The sequence below is a fragment of the Oncorhynchus keta genome, unplaced genomic scaffold (assembly GCF_023373465.1).
Source record: "Oncorhynchus keta strain PuntledgeMale-10-30-2019 unplaced genomic scaffold, Oket_V2 Un_contig_18504_pilon_pilon, whole genome shotgun sequence".
In the NCBI taxonomy this organism is placed as follows: Eukaryota; Metazoa; Chordata; class Actinopteri; order Salmoniformes; family Salmonidae; genus Oncorhynchus; species Oncorhynchus keta.
The window spans coordinates 110001-128893 of NW_026280953.1; the positions used below are offsets into that span (position 1 = coordinate 110001).

Below are 18893 nucleotides of genomic sequence, written 5' to 3' on the forward strand. Positions count from 1 at the left end.
GTGTGTGTGTGTGTGTGTGTGTGTGTGTCTGTGTGTGTCTGTGTGTGTGTGTCCAGTGTGTGTGCGTCCAGTGTGTGTGTCCAGTGCTTGTATATGTGTGTGTGTGTGTTTTTGTGTGTGTACTGTGTGTGTGTGCTGTGTGTGTGTGTCCAGTTTGTCTGTGTGTGTGTGTGTGTGTCCTGTGTGTGTGTCCAGTTTGTCTGTGTGTGTGTGTGTGTGTCCAGTGTGTGTGTGTGTCCAGTGCTTGTTGGTGTGTGTGTGTGTGTGTGTGTGTGTGTGTGTGTGTGTGTGTGTGTGTGTGTGTGTGTGTGTGTGTGTGTGTGTGTGTGTGTGTGTGTGAGTCCAGCGTGTGTGTTTGTCCTTGTTGTGTGTGTCCAGTGCTTGTTTGTGTGTGTGTGTGTGTGTGTGTGTGTGTGTGTGTGTGTGTGTGTGTGTGTGTGTGTGTGTGTGTGTGTGTGTGTGTGTGTGTGTACAGTCACACACACAAACACACAGTCCAGTGTACACACACACATTGTGTGTGTGTGTCACAGTGCTTGTTTGTGTAACACACACACACACACACACACACACACACTGTAGTGTGTATTGTGTGTGTGTTTGTCCAGTGTACAGTGACACACACCTGGAGACACACACACACACACACACAAACACACACTGGTGACACACACACACACAAACACACACACTGGAGGCACACACACACATACATACAAACACACACACAAACAAGCACTGGAGACACACACAAACACACAGGAGACACAAACAAACACACTGGAGACACACACAAACACACTGGAGACACACACACACACAGGAGGCACACACACACACAGGAGACACACACACGGTCAGCATATAACTTTGTCCAAGTGGTGGTCAGAATGTTTGTCTTAACCAGCCTGATAAGTCCAACATGTCTGATATGAACATTGACATAAACCCTCTACATACTTGAGTTTCTCCAGTCTGCAGTGTGGATCCTCCAGTCCAGCAGAGAGCAGTCTGACTCCTGAGTCTCCTGGGTGATTGTAGCTCAGGTCCAGCTCTCTCAGGTGTGAGGGGTTTGACCTCAGAGCTGAGACCAGAGAAGCACAGCCTTCCTCTGTGACTAGACAGCCTGACAGCCTGCAAAGAGTCAAATCATATTAAAATCACACTGATATTCTTTGGTGGTGAAAATAGTTGCAGTCTATTTTGTCAACATATTCAGATATATCAGTGTCCTGAAACCTTCCATATCTATTCGTAAAATAGTGTATCATCATAAAAAATGACAAATGATCAAAGTATTGCCTGCAGATAGAAACATGTATAGTACAAATATTATAGTAGACTGACCAGACCAGTTTAAAATCAGTATCAGTCAGAAGACAGACAGTGAGGTATCAGATTTAGATTGTATTGAGTATACAGTCCACACCATATCTATTTAGACAGTGAGGTATCAGATTTAGATTGTATTGAGTATACAGTCCACACCATATCTATTTAGACAGTGAGGTATCAGATTTAGATTGTATTGAGTATACAGTCCACACCATATCTATTTAGACAGTGAGGTATCAGATTTAGATTGTATTGAGTATACAGTCCACACCATATCTATTTAGACAGTGAGGTATCAGATTTAGATTGTATTGAGTATACAGTCCACACCATATCTATTTAGACAGTGAGGTATCAGATTTAGATTGTATTGAGTATACAGTCCACACCATATCTATTTAGACAGTGAGGTATCAGATTTAGATTGTATTGAGTATACAGTCCACACCATATCTATTTAGACAGTGAGGTATCAGATTTAGATTGTATTGAGTATACAGTCCACACCATATCTATTTAGACAGTGAGGTATCAGATTTAGATTGTATTGAGTATACAGTCCACACCATATCTATTTAGACAGTGAGGTATCAGATTTAGATTGTATGAGTATACAGTCCCACCATCTTTTGATTTCAGATTCAAATGTTTCATAAGGTGAATCAGTTATAATGTCACATCTATTTAAGACATGAGGTGATTTAGATTGTATTGAGTATCAGTCCACACCATATCTATTTGAAGAGTCTTAAGTATTAGTACAGTCCCACCATTTAAAGAGTCAGAAATTACATTGAGTATACAGTCCACACCATATCAGATTTTCTACAGAAATTTAGGATTGTTATACAAGTCAGTGTTCAGCATTTGCAGTGTGTTTTGGTTGTGTTTTTGGTTACAGTTTTCCCAATAATTATTTGGATGATGAGAGTACTTTTCTGTTAAGAGAGTAGATAACAGTCTAAACCATAATAATTTAGACAGTGATGCCTTGATTCAGAAAAATCATGAAAGATTGTATTGAGTATAGAGGTACAACAAAACATGCTAATCTATTTAACAGAGACTACAACAAAACATGCTAACCTCTCACCATTACCAATAACAGAGCTACAACAAAACATGCTAACCTCTCACCATTACCAATAACAGAGACTACAACAAAACAAAACATACCTAACCTCTCACCATTACCAATAACAGAGACTACAACAAAACATGCTAACCTCTCACCATTACCAATAACAGAGACTACAACAAAACATGCTAACCTCTCACCATTACCAATAACAGACTACAACAAAACATGCTAACCTCTCACCATTACCAATAACATTTACCTACAACAAAACATGCTAACCTCTCACCATTACCAATAACAGAGCTACAACAAAACATGCTAACCTCTCACCATTACCAATAACAGAGACTACAACAAAACATGCTAACCTCTCACCATTACCAATAACAGAGCTACAACAAAACATGCTAACCTCTCACCATTACCAATAACAGAGGCTACAACAAAACATGCTAACCTCTCACCATTACCAATAACAGAGGCTACAACAAAACATGCTAACCTCTCACCATTACCAATAACAGACTACAACAAAACATGCTAACCTCTCACCATTACCAATAACAGAGGATACAACAAAACATGCTAACCTCTCACCATTACCAATACACAGAGGATCAACAAAACATGCTAACCTCTCACCAACAAAACATGCTAACCTCTCACCATTACCAATAACAGAGGATACAACAAAACATGCTAACCTCTCACCATTACCAATAACAGACTACAACAAAACATGCTAACCTCTCTCACCATTACCAATAACAGAGGCTACAACAAAACATGCTAACCTCTCACCATTACCAATAACAGAGGCTACAACAAAACATGCTAACCTCTCACCATTACCAATAACAGAGGCTACAACAAAACATGCTAACCTCTCACCATTACCAATAACAGAGGCTACAACAAAACATGCTAACCTCTCACCATTACCAATAACAGAGGCTACAACAAAACATGCTAACCTCTCACCATTACCAATAACAGACTACAACAAAACATGCTAACCTCTCACCATTACCAATAACAGAGGCTACAACAAAACATGCTAACCTCTCACCATTACAAATAACAGAGACTACAACAAAACATGCTAATCTCTCACCATTACTAATAACAGAGGCTACAACAAAAACATGCTAACCTCTCACCATTACCAATAACAGAGACTACAACAAAACATGCTAACCTCTCACCATTACCAATAACAGAGGCTACAACAAAACATGCTAACCTCTCACCATTACCAATAACAGAGACTACAACAAAACATGCTAACCTCTCACCATTACCAATAACAGAGGACTACAACAAAACATGCTAACCTCTCACCATTACCAATAACAGAGAATACAACAAAACATGCTAACCTCTCACCATTACCAATAACAGAGGATACAACAAAACATGCTAACCTCTCACCATTACCAATAACAGAGGATACAACAAAACATGCTAACCACTCACCATTACCAATAACAGACTACAACAAAACATGCTAACCTCTCACCATTACCAATAACAGAGACTACAACAAAACATGCTAACCTCTCACCATTACCAATAACAGAGGATACAACAAAACATGCTAACCTCTCACCATTACCAATAACAGAGGTTACAACAAAACATGCTAACCTCTCACCATTACCAATAACAGAGACTACAACAAAACATGCTAACCTCTCACCATTACCAATAACAGAGACTACAACAAAACATGCTAACCTCTCACCATTACCAATAACAGACTACAACAAAACATGCTAACCTCTCACCATTACCAATAACAGACTACAACAAAACATGCTAACCTCTCACCATTACCAATAACAGACTACAACAAAACATACTAACCTCTCACCATTACCAATAACAGAGGCTACAATAAAACATGCTAACCTCTCACCATTACCAATAACAGACTACAACAAAACATACTAACCTCTCACCATTACCAATAACAGAGGCTACAATAAAACATGCTAACCTCTCACCATTACCAATAACAGACTACAACAAAACATGCTAACCTCTCACCATTACCAATAACAGAGACTACAACAAAACATACTAACCTCTCACCATTACCAATAACAGAGGCTACAACAAAACATACTAACCTCTCACCATTACCAATAACAGAGGCTACAACAAAACATACTAACCTCTCACCATTACCAATAACAGAGACTACAACAAAACATGCTAACCTCTCACCATTACCAATAACAGAGACTACAACAAAACATACTAACCTCTCACCATTACCAATAACAGAGGCTACAACAAAACATACTAACCTCTCACCATTACCAATAACAGAGACTACAACAAAACATACTAACCTCTCACCATTACCAATAACAGAGGCTACAACAAAACATACTAACCTCTCACCATTACCAATAACAGAGGCTACAACAAAACATGCTAACCTCTCACCATTACCAATAACAGAGACTACAACAAAACATACTAACCTCTCACCATTACCAATAACAGAGACTACAACAAAACATACTAACCTCTCACCATTACCAATAACAGAGACTACAACAAAACATACTAACCTCTCACCATTACCAATAACAGAGACTACAACAAAACATGCTAACCTCTCACCATTACCAATAACAGAGACTACAACAAAAAACATACTACAACAAAAACCTCTCACCATTACCAATAACAGAGGCTACAACAAAACATACTAACCTCTCACCATTACCAATAACAGAGGACTACAACAAAACATACTAACCTCTCACCATTACCAATAACAGAGGCTACAACAAAACATGCTAACCTCTCACCATTACCAATAACAGAGACTACAACAAAACATGCTAACCTCTCACCATTACCAATAACAGGAGAGGTTAGCATTATTTTCTGACCTTTGTGCCTCTATAACTTTGTAATTCGCCATTATTCAAGATTCATTCAGGATTGTTCATAATCCCACCCAAAACACAACCAAAACAAACTGCAAGTGAATTCAACAAGTTAGTAGAATTACAAGCTTGATGTAATCACTGCAGGCATGAAACATGGGACCAAATACCATAAAAAATTGAGTAAATGATTTTGTCCAAATAATTTTGACTTTTTCAAATGGGACCACTACATACATAGAGTGCTTTCATTTCTAAACAACACGGTCAAATATATAAGTATGAAAACCAGAGTTTTTTGTTTCACCTTTATTGTTTTGAGAACACCTTTATTTAACCAGGTAGGCCAGTTGAGAACACCTTTATTTAACCAGGTAGGCCAGTTGAGAACAAGTTCTCATTTACAACTGCAACCTGGCCAAGACAAAGCAAAGCAGTTGAGAACAGAGTTACACTAAACAACAACACAGAGTTACACATGGAATAAACAACAACACAGAGTTACACATGGAGTAAACAAAACACAGAGTTACACATGGAATAAACAACAACACAGAGTTACACATGGAGTAAACAACAACACAGAAACAACAACACAGAGTTACACATAAACAACAACACAGGAGTAAACAACAACACAGAGTTACACATAAACAACAACACAGAGTTACACAATAAACAACAACACAGAGTTACACATGGAGTAAACAACAACACAGAGTTACACATGGAATAAACAACAACACAGAGTTACACATGGAGTAAACAACAACACAGAGTTACACATGGAGTAAACAACAACACAGAGTTACACATGGAGTAAACAACAACACAGAGTAAACAACAACACAGAGTTACATGGAATAAACAACAACACAGAGTTACACATGGAATAAACAACAACACAGAGTTACACATGGAGTAAACAACAACACAGAGTTACACATGGAATAAACAACAACACAGAGTTACACATGGAATAAACAACAACACAGAGTTACACATGGAATAAACAACAACACAGAGTTACACATGGAGTAAACAACAACACAGAGTTACACATGGAGTAAACAACAACACAGAGTTACACATGGAGTAAACAACAACACAGAGTTAGACATGGAATAAAAGTTATTTCAATGTAGCAATTAACACTGGATTTTTAGTTGTGCAGAAGAGGATGTGCAAGTAGAAATATTGGTGTGCAAAAGAGCAGAAAAACAAAAACAAATCTGGGGATGAGGTTGGTAGTTGGTTGGATGGGCTATTTACAGATGGGCTGTGTACAGCTGCAGCGATCGGTAAGCTGATGCTGAAAGTTAATGAGGGACATAATAAGTCTCCAACTTCAGCGATTTTAGCAATTCATTCCAGTCATTGGCAGCAGATAACTGGAAGGAAAGGAAGCCAAAGGAGGTGTTGGCTTTGGGGATGACCAGTGAAATATACCTGCTGGAGCGCGTGCTACTGGTGGGTGCTGCTATGGTGACCAGTGACAGTGAGCTGAGATAAGGCGTGGCTTTACCTAGCAAAGACGTATAGATGACCTGGAGCCAGTGGGTTTGGCAACGAATATGTAGCGAGTACAAGCCAACGAGAGCATACAGGTCGCAATGGTGGGTAGTATATGGGGCTTTGGTGACAAAACGGATGGCACTGTGAAAGACTGCATCCAATTTGCTGAGTAGAGTGTTGGAGGCTATTTGGTAAATGACATCGCCCAAGTCAAGGATCGGTAAGATAGTCCGTTTTACGAGGGTATGTTTGGCAGCATGAGTGAAGGAGGCTTTGTTGCGAAATAGGAAGCTGATTCTAGACTTAATTTTGGTTCAAAGATGTTTAATATTGTGTCTGGAAGGAGAGTTTACAGTCTAGCCTCTTGCTCCTACTTGAGACGCTTGCGTCCCATCTAGAGCTCTGGAAATGCAAATGCGCTACGCTAAATGCTAATAGTATTAGTTAAAACTCAAACGTTCATTAAAATACACATGCAGGGTAATGAATTAAAGCTACACTCGTTGTGAATCCAGGCAACAAGTCAGATTTTTAAAATGCTTTTCGGCGAAAGCATGAGAAGCTATTATCTGATAGCATGTAACACCACAAAAGACCCGCAGGGGACGTAAACAAAATAATTAGCATATTCGGCGCTACACAAACCGCACAAATGAAATATAAAACATTCATTACCTTTGACCATCTTCTTTGTTGGCACTCCTAGATGTCCCATAATCACTATTGGGTCTTTTTTTCGAGTAAATCGGTCCATATATAGCCTAGATATCGTTCTATGAAGACTGTGTGATCAACGAAAAAAAACAGCGTTTCATAACGTAACGTCATTTTTTTAAATTCAAAAAGTCGACGATAAACTTTCACAAAACACTTCGAAATACTTTTGTAATGCAACTTTAGGTATTAGTAAACGTTAATAAGCGATCAAATTAATCACAAGACGAAGTATATTCTATAGTTGTCCGTCTGGAAAAATGTCCGGCTAGAAACTCAACCAAAATATCCGGTCCTAGACCTGAAGAACTGCGCTGCCTTGCATGTGTTTGACCAAGAAACAAATCGTAGGCAAATGACAAGACTCTAGACACCGTGTGGAAGCTGTAGGTATTGCAACCTCGGCCCCATTAAATGTGGTTCACCTTTATCAATGGGTTCAAGTCGCGCAGGGATATATTTTTCCATTTTCAGTGACCAGATTTTCCTGCGCTTTCCGATGAAACGCACGTTATGTTATAGCCACAGCCGTGATTTAACCAGTTTTATAAACGTCTGAGTGTTTTCTATCCACACATACTAATCATATGCATATACTATATTCCTGGCATGAGTAGCAGGGCGCTGAAATGTTGCACGATTTTTAACAGAATGTTCAAAAAAGTAGTGGGTAGGAGTAACAGGCTAGCCAGACACCTAGGTATTTATAGTTATCCACATATTCTAAGTCAGAACTGTCCAGGGTGGTGATGCTAGTTGGGCGGGCGGGTGCGGGCAGTGATTGGTTGAAGAGCATGCATTTCGTTTAACTAGCATTTAAGAGGAGATGGAGGCCACAGAAGGAGTGTTGTATGGCATTGAAGCTCGTTTGGGGTCTTGTTAACACAGCGCCCAAATAAGGGCCAGATGTAAACAGAATGGTGTCATCTGCGTAGAGGTGGATCAAATAATCACCCGCAGCAAGAGAGACATCATTGACATATACAGAGAAAATAATCGTCCCGAGAATTGAACCCTGTGGATCCCCCATAGAGACTGCCAGAGGTCTGGACAACAGGCCCTCCGATTTGACACACTGAACTCTGTCTGAGAAGTAGTTGGTGAACCAGGCGAGGCAGTCATTTGAGAAACCAAGGCTGTTGAGTCTTCCAATAAGAATATGGTGATTGACAGAGTCGAAAGTCTTGGCCAGGTTGATGAAGACAGCTGCATAGTACTGTCTATTATCGATGGAAGTTATGATATCATTTGTGACCTTGAGCATGGCTGAGGTGCAGCCGTGACCAGCTCGGAAACCAGATTGCATAACAGAGAAAGTATGGTGGGATTCGAAATGGTCGGTGATCTGTTTGTTCACTTGGATTTCAAAGACTTTAGAAAGGCAGGGCAGGATGGATATAGGTCTGCAACAGTTTGGGTCTAGAGTGTCTCCCCATTTGAAGAGGGGGATGACCACTGCCTCTTTCCAATCTCTAGGGATCTCAGACGATACGAAAGAGGTCGAACAGACTAGTAATAGGGGTTGCAACAATGGCAGCGAATACTTTTACGAAGAGAGGGTCCAGATTGTCTAGACCAGTTGATTTTGGGGGGGGTGCAGAGCTTTTGGCTGGGTTTGGGGTCGCCAGGTGGAAAGCATGGCCAGCCGTAGAGAAATGCTTCTTGAAATTGTCAATTATCGTGGAATTATTGGTGGTGACAGTGTTTCCTAGTCTCAGTGCAGTGGGCAGCTGGGAAGAGGTGCTCTTATTCTCCATGGACTTTACAGTGTCCCAAAACTTTTTGGAATTAGTACTGCAGGGATGAAAATTTCTCTTTGAAAAAGCTAGCCTTTGCTTTGCTAACTGACTGGGTATGTTGGTTCTTGACTTCCCTGAAAAGTTGCATATCGCGGGGACTATTCGATGCTAGTGCAGTACGCCACAGGATATGTTTCTGCTGGAAAAGGGCAGTCAAGTCTGGAGTGAACCAAGGGCTACATCTCTTCTTAGTTCTATATTTTTTGAAAGGGGAATGCTTATTTTAGATTTTTATTTAAAAGTATATATATTTTACCTTTATTAACTCGGCAAGTCAGTTAAGAACTAATTCTTATTTACCATGACCGGCCAAACTCTGGCGACACTGGGCCAATTGTGCGCCGCCCTAGGATGCCGCCCTATGCCGTGATTGGGAGAATCTCTCAATCACGGCTGGTTGTGATACAGTGTCGTCTGTATCACAACCAGGCATTGTCTACTGACGGGATGAGGTCAATATCTTTCCAGGATACCCGGGTCAGGTCAATTAGAAAGGCCTGCTCGCTGAAGTGTTTTAGGGAGCGTTTAACAGTGATTAGTGGTGATCGTTTGACCGCGGACCCCATAATGGACGCTGGCAACGAGGCAGTGATTACTGAGATCCTGGTGGAAAAAGGTGACATTCTGTACTGTCTCCTAATACGAAACATTCCATCTCAAATCCAAAATGCTGGAGCAAAGCACCACATTTAAAACTGTAATATTCACTCTCCAAACACATATGGTGTGGACTATGTGTGTCTGGTAAACACATGTGGATCTGGTGAACAGTTATCACTTGTTGACCAACTACAGGAATACTGACCTCAGAGTCTCCAGTTTACAGTGGGGATTCCCCAGTCCAGCAGAGAGCAGCTTCACTCCTGAATCCTTCAGGTCATTGTTACTCAGATCCAGCTCTCTCAGGTGTGAGGGGTTTGACTCCAGAGCTGAGACCAGAGAAGCACAGCCTTCCTCTGTGACTCCACAGCCTGACAGCCTGACAAAGAGATCATCATGACTTAACAAACACACTGTTAATTTCACAAGTAGAATGTACATGAAAAAGTACATGTAGAAGGAAAATGAACCTTTAATTGTGATTGATATGTGAAATTAACAGAATATTTAGTTAGTTAACCACAACACCCCTGTGGTGAAACGATTATTGCTGTGTAATGAGCAACATATTGTGTCCCGTGTGTGTGTGTGTGTGTGTGTGTGTGTGTGTGTGTGTGTGTGTGTGTGTGTGTGTGTCCTGTTGGTGTCCTATGTGTGTCCAGTGTGTGTGTGTTTGTGTCCTATGTGTGTTCAGTGTGTGTGTGTGTGTGTGTGTGTGTGTGTGTCCTGTGTGTGTTCAGTGAGTGTGTCTTGCCAGTGTGTCCCTTGTGTGAAAGGACACACACTGAACACACAACAGTATATAACTTTGTCCAAGTGGTGTTCAGAATGTTTGTCTTAACTATCCTGATAAGTCAAACATGTCTGATATGAACATTGACATAAACCCTCTACATACTTGAGTTTCTCCAGTCTGCAGTGTGGATCCTCCAGTCCAGCAGAGAGCAGTCTGACTCCTGAGTCTCCTGGGTGATTGTAGCTCAGGTCCAGCTCTCTCAGGTGTGAGGGGTTTGACCTCAGAGCTGAGACCAGAGAAGCACAGCCTTCCTCTGTGACTCCACAGCCTGACAGCCTGACAAAGAGATCATCATGACTTCACAAACACACTGTTAATTTAACACCAGTAGTGTAGAAGGACAATGGCAGATGCATTTGGTTTATTCTCTCAAAGAACATATAGATTCATCTTCCGTTTCCTAGAATTGTATGGTCATATTGTTATACTAATGTGAAAATCAATGAATTTATTCAATATGTTTTTCAAAATAATATATTATACACATATTATAATACATATTTTTCTCTAAACTGAATATTTCTTCCTGATGATTAGTTCTGATATGTCATTTTATTTACTCACAGAACAGCTCTGGAGGCTTTGACCACTGGCAGCAGCCTCAGAAGACCTTCCTCTGATCTGGAGTATTTCTTCAGGTCAAACACATCCAGCTCCTTTTCTGAAGTCAGCAACACAAAGACCAGAGCTGACCACTGTGCAGGTGACAGGAAGGGTTTTGAGAGACTTCCTGATCTCAGGTATCTTTGGATCTCCTCCACTAGAGAATGGTCATTCAGTTCATTCAGACAGTGGAACAGATTGATGCTCCTCTCTGGAGAGAGATCCTCCCCGATCTTCTTCTTGATGTACTTGACTGTTTCTTCATGGCTCTGTGAGCTGCTTCTTGTCTTTGTCAGTAGACCTCGTAAGTGCTTCTGATTGGACTCCAGTGAGAGGCCCAGAAGGAAGCGGAGGAAAAGGTCCAGGTTTCCCGTCTCACTTTGTAAGGCTTTATCCACAGCACTCCTGTAGACAGTAAAGTAACTTCAGGCTTGTTGTTTGTTTGCAGTTTGTCCATTAGATTCTCATTGTTGTTGATGAATGAGAGGAACACATATACAGCAGCCAGAAACTCCTGAATGCTCAGATGAACGAAGCAGTACACCTTGTCCTGGTACAGCCCACATTCCTCTTTAAAGAGCTGTGTGCACAATCCTGAGTACACTGAGGCTTCATTGACATCAATGCCAGCCTCTTTCAGGTCTTCTTCATAGAAAATCAGATTGCCCTTCACAAGCTGTTGAAAAGCCAGTTTTCCCAGTGACAGAATGCTCTCTTTATTCCAGTGTGGACCTGTCTCTTCTTTCCCAAGATACTTTTCATTCTTCTGTTTGGTATGAAACACCACAAGGTGTGTGTACATCTCAGTCAGAGTCTTGGGCATCTCTTCTCTCTTATGTTTCAGCATGTGTTCAAGGACTGTTGCAGAAATCCAACAGAAGACTGGAATGTGGCACATGATGTGGAGGCTCCTTGATGTCTTTATGTGTGAGATGATTCTGCTGGCCAGGTCCTCATCACTGAATCTCTTCCTGAAGTACTCCTCCTTCTGTGGGTCATTGAACCCTCGTACCTCGGTCACCTGGTCAACACACCCTGAAGGGATCTTATTGGCTGCTGCAGGTCGGGTAGTTATCCAGAGGAGAGCAGAGGGAAGCAGATTTCCCTTGATGAGATTTGTCAGCAGAACATCCACTGAGGTTGACTCTGTGACGTCCCAACAGATCTTGTTCTTCTGGAAGTGTAGGGGCAGTCGGCACTCATCCAGACCATCAAAGATGAACAGAACTTTGTACTTGTCATAGCTGGAGATTCCTGATTGTTTGGTTTCCATTGAGAAGTGATTGAGAAGTTCAATGAAAGTGTGTTTGTCCCCTTTCATCAAATTTAGCTCCCGAAAAGGGAATGAAAATACAAATTGGACATCCTGATTTGCTTTTCCTTCAGCCCAGTCCAGAATGAACTTCTGCACAGAGACTGTTTTTCCAATGCCAGCGACTCCCTTTGTCAGCACAGTTCTGATACGTTTGTCTTGTCCAGTTAAGGGTTTGAAGATGTCGTTACATTTGATTGCAGTCTCTGGTCTTGCTTGTTTCCTGGTTGTTGTCTCAATCTGTCTCAGCTCATGTTCATTATTGACCTCTCCTGTTCCACCCTCTGTGATGTAGAGCTCTGTGTAGATCTTATTGAGAAGTGTTGGGTTTCCTTGTTTAGCGATCCCCTCAAATACACATTGAAACTTCTTCTTTAGATTAGATTTGAGTTCACGTTGGCAAATCACAGCAAGCTCATCTGAATCTAGAAATAACACAGAGGATATTCATATTACATCTGTTTTAATAACTATCAATGTTTTAATAATCCAGACTGTATAAATGTGTTATTATTATTGTTATTATTATGTTATTATTGGTATTATTGATGGTATTATTAATATTTCTCTCTCTCTCTAAATGAATCACCACAACACATCCCTGCTGCTTCTTGATGAGGTCACTAGGTGTTGTGTTAAGGCTGCTACAATATCATTGAGTTACACAACTACTTTAGCTGTACTTTAGCTACAGCTTTTAAATGTTATAAAACATCGTTAACTGGTCTAGGAACAGTGGGTTAACTGGTCTAGGAACAGTGGGTTAACTGGTCTAGGAACAGTGGGTTAACTGGCCTAGGAACAGTGGGTTAACTGGTCTAGGAACAGTGGGTTAACTGGCCTAGGAACAGTGGGTTAACTGGTCTAGGAACAGTGGGTTAACTGGTCTAGGAACAGTGGGTTAACTGGTCTAGGAACAGTGGGTTAACTGGCCTAGGAACAGGGGGTTAACTGGTCTAGGAACAGTGGGTTAACTGGCCTAGGAACAGTGGGTTAACTGGTCTAGGAACAGTGGGTTAACTGGTCTAGGAACAGTGGGTTAACTGGTCTAGGAACAGTGGGTTAACTGGTCTAGGAACAGTGGGTTAACTGGTCTAGGAACAGTGGGTTAACTGGTCTAGGAACAGTGGGTTAACTGGTCTAGGAACAGTGGGTTAACTGGTCTAGGAACAGTGGGTTAACTGGACTAGGAACAGTGGGTTAACTGGTCTAGGAACAGTGGGTTAACTGGTCTAGGAACAGTGGGTTAACTGGTCTAGGAACAGTGGGTTAACTGGTCTAGGAACAGTGGGTTAACTGGCCTAGGAACAGTGGGTTAACTGGTCTAGGAACAGTGGGTTAACTGGTCTAGGAACAGTGGGTTAACTGGTCTAGGAACAGTGGGTTAACTGGTCTAGGAACAGTGGGTTAACTGGTCTAGGAACAGGGGTTAACTGGCCTAGGAACAGTGGGTTAACTGGTCTAGGAACAGGGGGTTAACTGGCCTAGGAACAGTGGGTTAACTGGTCTAGGAACAGTGGGTTAACTGGCCTAGGAACAGTGGGTTAACTGGTCTAGGAACAGTGGGTTAACTGGTCTAGGAACAGTGGGTTAACTGGTCTAGGAACAGTGGGTTAACTGGTCTAGGAACAGTGGGTTAACTGGTCTAGGAACAGTGGGTTAACTGGTCTAGGAACAGTGGGTTAACTGGTCTAGGAACAGTGGGTTAACTGGTCTAGGAACAGTGGGTTAACTGGCCTAGGAACAGTGGGTTAACTGGTCTAGGAACAGTGGGTTAACTGGTCTAGGAACAGTGGGTTAACTGGTCTAGGAACAGTGGGTTAACTGGTCTAGGAACAGTGGGTTAACTGGTCTAGGAACAGTGGGTTAACTGGTCTAGGAACAGGGGGTTAACTGGCCTAGGAACAGTGGGTTAACTGGTCTAGGAACAGTGGGTTAACTGGTCTAGGAACAGGGGTTAACTGGCCTAGGAACAGTGGGTTAACTGGTCTAGGAACAGGGGTTAACTGGCCTAGGAACAGTGGGTTAACTGGTCTAGGAACAGTGGGTTAACTGGTCTAGGAACAGTGGGTTAACTGGTCTAGGAACAGTGGGTTAACTGGCCTAGGAACAGTGGGTTAACTGGTCTAGGAACAGTGGGTTAACTGGTCTAGGAACAGTGGGTTAACTGGTCTAGGAACAGTGGGTTAACTGGTCTAGGAACAGTGGGTTAACTGGTCTAGGAACAGTGGGTTAACTGGTCTAGGAACAGGGGGTTAACTGGCCTAGGAACAGTGGGTTAACTGGCCTAGGAACAGTGGGTTAACTGGTCTAGGAACAGTGGGTTAACTGGCCTAGGAACAGTGGGTTAACTGGTCTAGGAACAGTGGGTTAACTGGTCTAGGAACAGTGGGTTAACTGGTCTAGGAACAGTGGGTTAACTGGTCTAGGAACAGTGGGTTAACTGGTCTAGGAACAGTGGGTTAACTGGTCTAGGAACAGTGGGTTAACTGGTCTAGGAACAGTGGGTTAACTGGCCTAGGAACAGTGGGTTAACTGGTCTAGGAACAGTGGGTTAACTGGTCTAGGAACAGTGGGTTAACTGGCCTAGGAACAGTGGGTTAACTGGTCTAGGAACAGTGGGTTAACTGGCCTAGGAACAGTGGGTTAACTGGTCTAGGAACAGTGGGTTAACTGGTCTAGGAACAGTGGGTTAACTGGCCTAGGAACAGTGGGTTAACTGGCCTAGGAACAGTGGGTTAACTGGTCTAGGAACAGTGGGTTAACTGGTCTAGGAACAGTGGGTTAACTGGCCTAGGAACAGTGGGTTAACTGGTCTAGGAACAGTGGGTTAACTGGTCTAGGAACAGTGGGTTAACTGGTCTAGGAACAGTGGGTTAACTGGTCTAGGAACAGTGGGTTAACTGGTCTAGGAACAGTGGGTTAACTGGTCTAGGAACAGGGGTTAACTGGCCTAGGAACAGTGGGTTAACTGGTCTAGGAACAGGGGGTTAACTGGCCTAGGAACAGTGGGTTAACTGGTCTAGGAACAGTGGGTTAACTGGCCTAGGAACAGTGTGTTAACTGGTCTAGGAACAGTGGGTTAACTGGTCTAGGAACAGTGGGTTAACTGGTCTGGGAACAGTGGGTTAACTGGTCTAGGAACAGTGGGTTAACTGGTCTAGGAACAGTGGGTTAACTGGTCTAGGAACAGCGGGTTAACTGGTCTAGGAACAGCGGGTTAACTGGTCTAGGAACAGCGGGTTAACTGGCCTAGGAACAGCGGGTTAACTGGTCTAGGAACAGTGGGTTAACTGGTCTAGGAACAGCGGTTTAACTGGTCTAGGAACAGTGGGTTAACTGGTCTAGGAACAGTGGGTTAACTGGTCTAGGAACAGTGGGTTAACTGGTCTAGGAACAGGGGTTAACTGGCCTAGGAACAGTGGGTTAACTGGTCTAGGAACAGGGGTTAACTGGCCTAGGAACAGTGGGTTAACTGGTCTAGGAACAGTGGGTTAACTGGCCTAAGAACAGTGGGTTAACTGGTCTAGGAACAGTGGGTTAACTGGTCTAGGAACAGTGGGTTAACTGGTCTAGGAACAGTGGGTTAACTGGTCTAGGAACAGTGGGTTAACTGGTCTAGGAACAGTGGGTTAACTGGTCTAGGAACAGTGGGTTAACTGGTCTAGGAACAGGGGGTTAACTGGCCTAGGAACAGTGGGTTAACTGGTCTTGGAACAGTGGGTTAACTGGCCTAGGAACAGTGGGTTAACTGGTCTAGGAACAGTGGGTTAACTGGCCTAGGAACAGTGGGTTAACTGGTCTAGGAACAGTGGGTTAACTGGCCTAGGAACAGTGGGTTAACTGGTCTAGGAACAGTGGGTTAACTGGTCTAGGAACAGTGGGTTAACTGGTCTAGGAACAGTGGGTTAACTGGTCTAGGAACAGTGGGTTAACTGGTCTAGGAACAGTGGGTTAACTGGCCTAGGAACAGTGGGTTAACTGGTCTAGGAACAGTGGGTTAACTGGTCTAGGAACAGTGGGTTAACTGGCCTAGGAACAGTGGGTTAACTGGTCTAGGAACAGTGGGTTAACTGGTCTAGGAACAGTGGGTTAACTGGCCTAGGAACAGTGGGTTAACTGGTCTAGGAACAGTGGGTTAACTGGTCTAGGAACAGTGGGTTAACTGGCCTAGGAACAGTGGGTTAACTGGCCTAGGAACAGTGGGTTAACTGGTCTAGGAACAGTGGGTTAACTGGTCTAGGAACAGTGGGTTAACTGGCCTAGGAACAGTGGGTTAACTGGTCTAGGAACAGTGGGTTAACTGGTCTAGGAACAGTGGATTAACTGGTCCAGGAACAGTGGGTTAACTGGTCTAGGAACAGTGGGTTAACTGGTCTAGGAACAGTGGGTTAACTGGTCTAGGAACAGTGGGTTAACTGGTCTAGGAACAGTGGGTTAACTGGTCTAGGAACAGTGGGTTAACTGGTCTAGGAACAGTGGGTTAACTGGCCTAGGAACAGTGGGTTAACTGCCCTAGGAACAGTGGGTTAACTGGCCTAGGAACAGTGGGTTAACTGGCCTAGGAACAGTGGGTTAACTGCCTCGTTCAGGGGCAGAATGACAGATTTTCCTTGTCAGCTCGGAGGATCCAATCTTGCAACTTCCAGGTTAACTAGTCCAAAGCAATAACGACCTGCCTGCCTCTCGTTGCACCTCCACAAGTTGACTCCCTCATACGCGGCATGATACGCAGTAAGCCAAGATAAGTTGCTAGCTAGCATTAAACTTATCTTAAAAAACAATCAATCATAATCACTATTTAACTACACATGGTTGATGATATTACTAGATATTATCTAGCGTGTCCTGCGAGATAATATATATAATCTGACTGAGCATACAAACATCAAGCATTGCGCTGTTTATGACTTCAAGCCAATCAACTCCCGAGATGAGGCTGGTGTAACAGAAGTGAAATGGCTAGCTAGTTAGCGCACGCTAATAGCGTTTCAAACGTAACTCGCTTTGAGCCTTGGAGTCGTTGTTCCCCTTGCTCTGCATGGGAAACGCTGCTTCGGGGGGTGGCTGTTGTCGTTGTGTTCCTGATTCTAGCCCAGGGAGGAGCGAGGAGAGGGACGGAAGCTATACTGTTACACTGGCAATACTAAAGTGACTATAAGAACATCCAATAGTTAAAGGTTAATGAAATACAAATGGTATAGAGGGAAATAGTCCTATAATTCCTATAATAACTACAACCTAAAACTTCTTACCTGGGAATATTGAAGACTCATGTTAAAAGGAACCACCAGCTTTCATATGTTCTCATGTTCTGAGCAAGGACCTTAAACGTTAGCTTTCTTACATAGCACATATTGCACTTTTACTTTCTTCTCCAACACTTTGTTTTTGCATTATTTAAACCAAATTGAACATGTTTCATTATTTATTTCAGGCTAAATTGATTTTATTGATGTATTATATTAAGTTAAAATAAGTGTTCATTCAGTTGTAATTGTCAAACACATTTTTTATTTTATTTTTTTTTTATTGGCCGATTAATCGGTATCTGCTTTTTTGGTCGTCCAATAAATCGGTATCGGTATCTGCGTTGAAAAATCATAATCGGTCGACCTCTAGTTAAGGCTGCTACAATATCATTGAGTTACACAGCTACTTTAGCTGTACTTTAGCTACAGCTTTTAAATGTTATAAAACATCATTCATCATGAGGCAGACAGATCTTACATTTCTCCAGTGTGTCAGCAAGCCCCTTCTGGTTCATTTTCCTCAGGACGTGCAGTGTGATCTTCAGAGCCCCCTCTCTGGCACTGCTCTCCTGCTTCTCATCTTCAACATCCACCACTTCCTGCTTCTGACTCTCAAAGCCTTCTGGGAGTTCTGGACTAAGAATCCTCTTGAATATCTTCATCTCGTTCTTCACAAATGTCATTATTTTCTCTTCAAGCATCTGGAATAAATTAAGTAAATAAGTTAAGCAAGAGACTAAATGTTTTCTCATTAACACATTAATGAATGATTGACAGATCAACTTTTCTTGAGGTAAACAAAAACAAATGTACATAACAGGACCACATACACTGAATATGGAGTCCAGGTCTGTTTGATGACTCTGGAAAGACTGACCACTGAGAATCTCGGACTCTGATCTCTCCTGTTGGTTTCTGTGGACAAAACATGAGATTACATCTCCTCATCCAGGAGTACACACACACACACACACACACAC

At 42.3% G+C, this 18893-nt stretch overlaps 1 long non-coding RNA gene and 1 pseudogene across 1 annotated transcript; both read right to left on the reverse strand.

Annotated features, from left to right (window-relative positions):
- Positions 1–18827, reverse strand: part of LOC127920154 (NLR family CARD domain-containing protein 3-like) — a 20360-nt pseudogene extending 1533 nt beyond the window's left edge.
- LOC127920155 (uncharacterized) lies at positions 2880–5057 on the reverse strand. Its single transcript, XR_008105267.1, has 3 exons — positions 4416–5057; positions 4154–4370; positions 2880–3006 (listed from the first exon to the last, which is right to left on the reverse strand). It is a non-coding gene; the product is annotated as an uncharacterized LOC127920155 (long non-coding RNA).
- Positions 18828–18893: the final 66 nt, after the last annotated feature.